General features: G+C 30.6%; 1 long non-coding RNA gene across 1 annotated transcript; it reads left to right on the top strand.

Moving 5' to 3' along the window:
• Positions 1–4,418: 4,418 nt before the first annotated feature.
• On the top strand, positions 4,419–6,771 carry LOC111084067. Its single transcript, XR_002609382.1, has 2 exons — positions 4,419–4,500; positions 6,664–6,771. It is a non-coding gene; the product is annotated as an uncharacterized LOC111084067 (long non-coding RNA).
• The last annotated feature ends 713 nt before the right edge of the window (positions 6,772–7,484 follow it).

The raw sequence follows: 7,484 nt of genomic DNA, 5'->3' as shown, positions 1-7,484 counted from the left end.
AACAGACAAGATTAGTTTTAGTACATTTTCATGAAAAATGTATGTGGTTTAACAATAATATTCAAATTATTTTGACTATGAAATAGAAGTGTGTAATAATTAAAACATTATAAGATAAACCATTTGTTTTAATTCTTTGAATGAGAAAAATTCTACTTGGTTTTAATTAGTGTACTGGATTTTAAGTATTGTTTTTACATATATCCTTTACAGATTTTAATTAAAACAAAGCAGGTAATTCATTCTTATTTCATTAGTAATCTGAAGAACCTGGTATGGCCTAGTGGTTAGCATGCCCAGACTGTGAATCATTTTCCGTTGCCACAAAAATTATGCTCAACACTTCTTGACCATATGCGTGCTATAATAGTGATGGTCAGATGAGATAAAAGCATCCCAAGTGTTTCCTACCCTCTGCTCTTCTCAATTCAAAATTAGGGACAGTTATGCATGAATAACTGTTTTATGTTAAGTCTCAGAACTTTTTATGATATAATAGCTATATTATATGGATTTTGTAACTTAAGTGTTACTGATTCACTTACAAGAAGATTTGATATTGAAAAATAATGGACATTAGTTTTCCTTATCTATTTCCTGCACGTACTCATTTTTTTATTTCAATGAAACTTGTTGATAGTAATAGACTTTCACTATTTTAAGCGTGTTTTTTTGTTGTTGTTGTTTAAATTTAGTAAGTCACAGGCATTTTGAAACAGTAGTGCCCAGGACCGTTTTATCCACTGGGCAAAAGGGGGCAGTTGCCCAGGGGCCCACCGCGCGTTGCGAGGATAATAGAATAACAATAATAAAACAGTTGTTTTTAAGAAATAGATTTTTCCCATTTCCTTAATGTTTTTATCACTAATAACTTAACACGGCACTGTTCACCAGTGACCTCTAGTGGACCTCTTATATCTCAGAAGAAAAAGGAGTTGTGATCAAAATAGCCCCTGTAACGTGTTTCTCTGCCTAATTCTAAAGTATTAAAAGAAAAAACTGATGACAATGACATCTACTGGATTAGGTGATTACTTTATATATACAACTTATTTAATAAATTAAGTAGATCGATATTAGAAAGGTCGAATTTAATGGAGTAAATATTTAATATTGACAGTTAAACTAGGTCCAACTATTCGATTAGACTTAGAATAGCCAAAAGGTTGGCGGTAGGCGCTATTCACTGATATATCAGTTCAAAATTAGGGACTTCGATGCGCAGATATCCCTTTGTGTCGCTTCTCGCCAATATCCAAAACAAACAAACAGAACTGTTTAAGTTCATCTTTGTTTTTAAATTAAAATAGTAATATTGATCTGTTAAATGTGCGTAATGTTAACGATTTTATTGCTTGGTCATCGTATCCTTGCCATACGCAGTTAACAAATTTAAGTCCAACGTAGATTTAAAAATAATTAAGCATATTATACGTCTAATACAACTTAACCTAATATTCCAAACTTACCTCCAAAGCTATAATGATCCAACTGTCTGGTTTTTTGCGACGGGCTAGATACACTTTCCCGCCATAAGGAATAGAACTATCATAGTCTGGTCCTGGAATATATCGTGGTTTCAACTCCTTAGCTAAATTTCTACGCATGTTAGTCTCAAAAATATCCCTCTTTTTCTGTTTTAACTAACGTTGGGCTTACGTACGATAGCTTAAAAACGAATTATTGTTTTGTTATAGGGCGTCAGAGCTTGTGTTAACGTGCGCTGATTTGTTTTCATTTGTTGCTATGATACTGCTGAGAGGTCGCTGTAGCGCTTGTTATTTGGCCGAACCACAAACCTAATCATGGCCAAGTGAGTACACCAAAGAGGTTGTAACTGGTAGGTTAAATAGTTCTTTGTTATCCAGATACTTAAACATACTTTTATATTCAATAAATACAATATATTTTTAAGTAATACAAAAAAATTAAAACAGTATTTTAATGGAGGAAGCTTTCGAAGTTATGTAATATGCATCAAGTTTATGACATTTGTCAGCGATATTTTTTTAGAACGTGACAAATATAGTGTTTTAACTGTTGCATGTTGTAAAATTATTCAGCCAAACGTAAACGTAAGAAATAATAATAAGCGCAAGACCAGGGTAAAAAACATCGCAAACATTTAATGAAAATTGGATTGATAATTATTTTTTCATAGCCTATAGGCAGTACTGCAAAACAATCTTGACATAATATTAATTTTTTAAATATATTTTCTGTAAGGTTTTTATAGCTAATATTATTTACTCATGAAATACGCATCGTGAATAGAACCAACGTATCCAGGAAGAGCAAGAAAAGAAAAGTATTTATTGATCAATATCAGTTGTAAGTATTATTAGTGAAAAATTAAGTAGTTTGTGGTACAAATTAAGTATAAAAGCAAAAACAAACAAATTATCTATACCAGGAACCAACATTAAAAATTTTCTCCCGAAGTTATATAATAATGAAAAATATAACAATGTCACAGGGTATAAAATAGAATGTTTAAGACTACTAAAGTTTCTGTATAGGATAAACAGGCAGGAAAATAACGACCATATGCAAATCACATGTAAAACAAAATGAATATACGAATATCTAAAGTATTAATTATAGAGCAAAACCCAAAGAAAGGGAAAATAAATAAAACATCAGTAGTGCTGTTATATTTGTATTAAGTTAATTACATATAAAAAATAGATGGGGCCAGTATCACAAACCCAATTATAAAAAGAGGGTTAACAACATTTCTTAATGAGTTGGCGTTTGACATAAAATCTTTAAAAATGGTAAATAGAAAAAAAAATCGTACTATTAATACTTTCTTATTTAATTCCTATTATAATTCATTTTCTATTTTTACTTAATACTGGTTTTAATATAGTACCTTTTGCTATCTTGTATTTGTTTATTTTTTCAACCACTACATATAAAGAAAACCAGATGGCAGCACCCTACTGCTGTTTTTTTAACGTATGCTACTTAGTTGTTTATTTTAACTTTATTTAAAATAACACTCCAATCTGGCTTTGACGAGAAAAGTACTGTGAACTTTTCCTCATGGGATTATGTTATGATTGCCTCTAATAATAATAACTAGTTTTTGTTAAATTAAATAGAATTGGTGTATATATATATATATAATACAAATAAAAAAATTGTATTACAAATATCTTTATTTTTTTTACTATTGAACAGCGATATAATTAAATTTGTATATCTATAGAGAACGAGCCTAAAATGTTAACGTTAAATAAACTACAATCTGCCTATTTCATTATATAGATAAAAAATTAACATTGATATGAACCATTGTTACTAGAATATTGATAATACTGTCTTAAAAATAGTTCACTTGCATGATTCCAATGGAAGATCAAGACTGGTGATTTTTAAGACGTATTCCTGTCAGAGAAATTTCGAGGTACCATTCTTGTCTGAGCATCAGTCTTATTTATTTGCCCACATATCTTAAGCCAAAGAGAGGCAAACTCTTCGAGTTGTTACAATGTTATTTTTTCTAATCCAGTAGTTGGACTAATGCTGATAACTTGAGGTTTCTCTTCTGCCATTGGAGCAGTTCTTCAGAATATAATGATCTTGCATTCAGTGCCCTTTACTATCGAAACGATACATTCTGTAATGATTTGTATTAGTTAAGGCGCCAAACAAAGTGTAAGCCTATAATATTTGTTATATTTTCTACAAAGTGTGTGGAAAAAAAAAAGACGAATCTTTGTGTTATGCTACAAAAATGTATAGAACAAAAAAAGTAATAAATATTTCTAGTTTGGCTAGTGTTAAAATTATAGTTCGATATCCACGATATACAGCTCAGATGTAGCTTTGTGATTAAAACAACAAACCTAGTTTGGCACTTTAACCAAACTGGGCAATATACGTCGTAAGAGTACAGTTACCAGAATGAAAAACTGGGATTCTCCCACATACACCCATACGGATTGACACTGTACTAGCCTTGAAACAGTTTAAATTACAATAACATACTTTTGGCTAAGTGATCTGATGTTTATCGCATCGCATGTTTAAAATCCTAGACAAACAAAATTTATTATAAGCTTATATAATTAATAAATAAAATAAAATCCGCATCTAAGTTATTTTGAATCTACGTAAAAAAGAATTTCTACTTCGTTTTTTTTTTATCGCTACTAGTTAGATCTTCAAATCTTGATACCTACGGCCACCCAGTGACAGGTTAGGCTAAGAAAACGTATAAGAGAAGGAAATAACATGTATAATTTTACTTTTTCAAGTGATTCTCCAAATAGAAGTTAAAAGAGCTGCGTATAATGACAAATCGTACATATAAAATTCACAATGAAGCATAGAGAAACTGGGACAATTTAATATATTTATTAAAAAAAACTGGGAACTTTAGAAAACCTACGTTAGAGGGAGTGTCGTTCAAAAAAGTAATAGATGCTGGAACTTGGAAGAGGAGGTTAGTCATTAAAATTTGGAAAGTTGATGAATTTCACAATAACAACAGTAAGACCCAGGATTTAATTGTTAGATATTAAATTCCTAGGCTTATCTAGCTATATTGAAAATGTTGATATATTAGTATTAGAGAATTCTCATTTTGTTTACTAATCGTCTTGCAATTGCAACTGCGGAAGGCTCGAGTAAATGCGCCGAAAACTTGTGTATTAAAAATTAAAATAACGTGGTGATACACCAAATAAATAATTTAGTACATCATAGTAAATTATTATTAGTAGTAAAACTATTATAATTTTAGATCGTATGTATATATTTAATTTTGTTTGAATGAATTACTACTAAAGTACTACTCAGTACTAGTAGTATTACTGGTTAGGCCTCACTTGAATTGAAATACTTTGTGCTGTATAAATGTTCTTGTCTAAGATAACATATTGACGTACTGAAAAAGAGTTCAGAGGTGGAAGAGTTATCTTACGTGGGCAGGTTAAAATCTCTTGACTCATATTTCCTTGGGAAAAAACCGAATATGGGATGATATTATTGAAATTTACAAATACAATATTATCTGGGATTGATAGGTTAATCAATTCTGAATAGACAGTTTTGTTTTTCTATGAAAGTGTTTGACATATGGATTGAGTTATTTTTTTGGCAGTAGTGCTGGCAACCATTTTACAGGAGTTCAAGAGTGGAATATAGGTTAGATGTAGCTTGAAAAAATTGTCCCATTAGAGGGGTAAAAAATTATAGATTAAGAGAAGAAGTGAGGGAAGCAAGACAGGAAACGGCAAAAGTTTGGGTAGACATTACTTTGGATGACAGTGAGATAATGAGTTGAAGGTTCACAGTGGTGAAAAGTTAGGGTTAATATTATTTAAAATTCAGGTACAGTTTATTAATAGATTTGAATCTTTGGATGTTATGATGAGATGATAAGAGGTATACACAGAAGATATTATTCACATTAAACATACTTATAAAGATATTTTTAGTGGGGAAAATGTACAGATGTGGACTATAACTTGTTTGCCAGCTGCTAAAGTACAGGATGTCAGAGAGGGTGTTACTAGCTTAGTTGCAGGTAATAAGGAATATTTTCTTTTGGTAGTGCTTAGAAAACAAATGATTTTGGAAATTGAAAAAATCAGAAAAACTGATTAAAAAGTATTAAAAAATTCTTAAAAGGTTTAGGGAGTGGAATAAATGTGTGTGTCCCTTTAGGGAGTGCTCCCTTGGGCTTCATGCTGAATTGAATTACTTATCAACAAGGATATTCTTAAAGCAACAGGTGGGGTAGTTGGACTTGTAGCTAGTACTATCAGTAGCAGGATGTCTAAAAATATTTGTTAAATCTGGTGTAAACTGAACTTACTTATTGGTGTGGGTACAATTAGTAATAAACAAGACGTAGCTAGAGCAATGGTGAAAGTGATATAGAGAGAGATTTAAGTTTAATAGTTTAATAATATAATTCCATTATAAACTGACTTGTTACTTCTAACGTTAGGGGTATTAGGGATAAAACTATAATATTGTGGGAATTACTGAAAGTTGGTTAGGCTTGGAGAACACTGATAATGTAAATTATTGTTATATTCCACATTAGGAATTACTGAAAGTTGGTTAGGCTTGGAGAACACTGATAATGTAAATTATTGTTATATTCCACATTAGGAATTACTGAAAGTTGGTTAGGCTTGGAGAACACTGATAATGTAAATTATTGTTATATTCCACATTAGGAATTACTGAAAGTTGGTTAGGCTTGGAGAACACTGATAATGTAAATTATTGTTATATTCCACATTAGGAATTACTGAAACTTGGTTAGGCTTGGAGAACACTGATAATGTAAATTATTGTTATATTCCATATTATAATTTATTTAAATTTTACAAATGACAGACTTTTTCAAAAGAGGAGGGGGTATATAATAGATGAACAGCAGCCTGTTAGGACTTGATTTGTTTAAAATAATAATTCTTTTCAAACTTAGACCAACACCAACATAAAAGTGGATATCTTTGAAATAATGGTTCCTTCATTACTGAAGAAAAGTGATGGATAACTCACATAGAAGCAGTGCACTGTTTGTAGTTGTAAAACTAATATAATTTTAGCTATATTAATTACAAGTTAAATAACACAAATCACTAGCTACGTTTCATGCGGAATACTGTGTGTTCATTTGGTCTTCTGTTTAAGAAAGGATACTGACGTATTGGAAGGGGTTCAGAGAAGGGGCTCCTAGGATGGTTCCAGGGATTGAAGGGTTATCTTAAGGAGATACGTTATCATCTCTTGAAAAAAAAAGAAGGGTAAGAAGTGATCTTATATAAATTTTCCAAGATTATCTGGGAGATGAACAAGTTGAACACCAATGATTTCTTGATGTTCTAATCTGAAGTTAACAGAATGAGAGGATACAAGTTTAAGATCTGAAAAAAAAGACAGGTTAGGCTCCATTTAAGACATTTTTCTAACAGGATTATTAGCTGTTAATTCAGGCTAAGTTCTCTGTTGGAGTTTAAGATGGGTGTCCTTTGTTGTCTATAGATTATGTTCATTACATCAAATATGACTGTTTATAATAAAATAATGTAGTGTTGTATTAAGATGTTGTACGTTTGCTTTTATTAAGTTTTTATCTGTGGGATATTTACCACGAATGTGCTAATAGTAGTCTTAATCCCAGAAACTGTTCGACAGATTCAAAGATATAAACAATCCATTCAGTCACACACACACACACACAGATCTTTTTTTAACTAAGTAAAAGTTTTATTAATATTTAAACTATCACTGAAAGTCACCAGTGTTGCCATTCTCAGTATAAAAAATGCTATAAATTTTATCACATTATATGAAACTTTTAACAAAAGGATTTGACTTGTAAGTTATCTCTTAATAGAAATACTTAAATTCCAATTAAATACAATAATGTTTATTAACAGGACTATACTGATCATAGTCTGAAAGAAACGTATAGAAATGATTCTGAGTGTTTATTAAATAAGATAATACAA

The sequence above is a fragment of the Limulus polyphemus genome, unplaced genomic scaffold (genome assembly GCF_000517525.1).
Source record: "Limulus polyphemus unplaced genomic scaffold, Limulus_polyphemus-2.1.2 Scaffold13330, whole genome shotgun sequence".
Lineage (NCBI taxonomy): Eukaryota > Metazoa > Arthropoda > Merostomata > Xiphosura > Limulidae > Limulus > Limulus polyphemus.
This window is presented reverse-complemented; position numbering and strand designations above follow the sequence as displayed.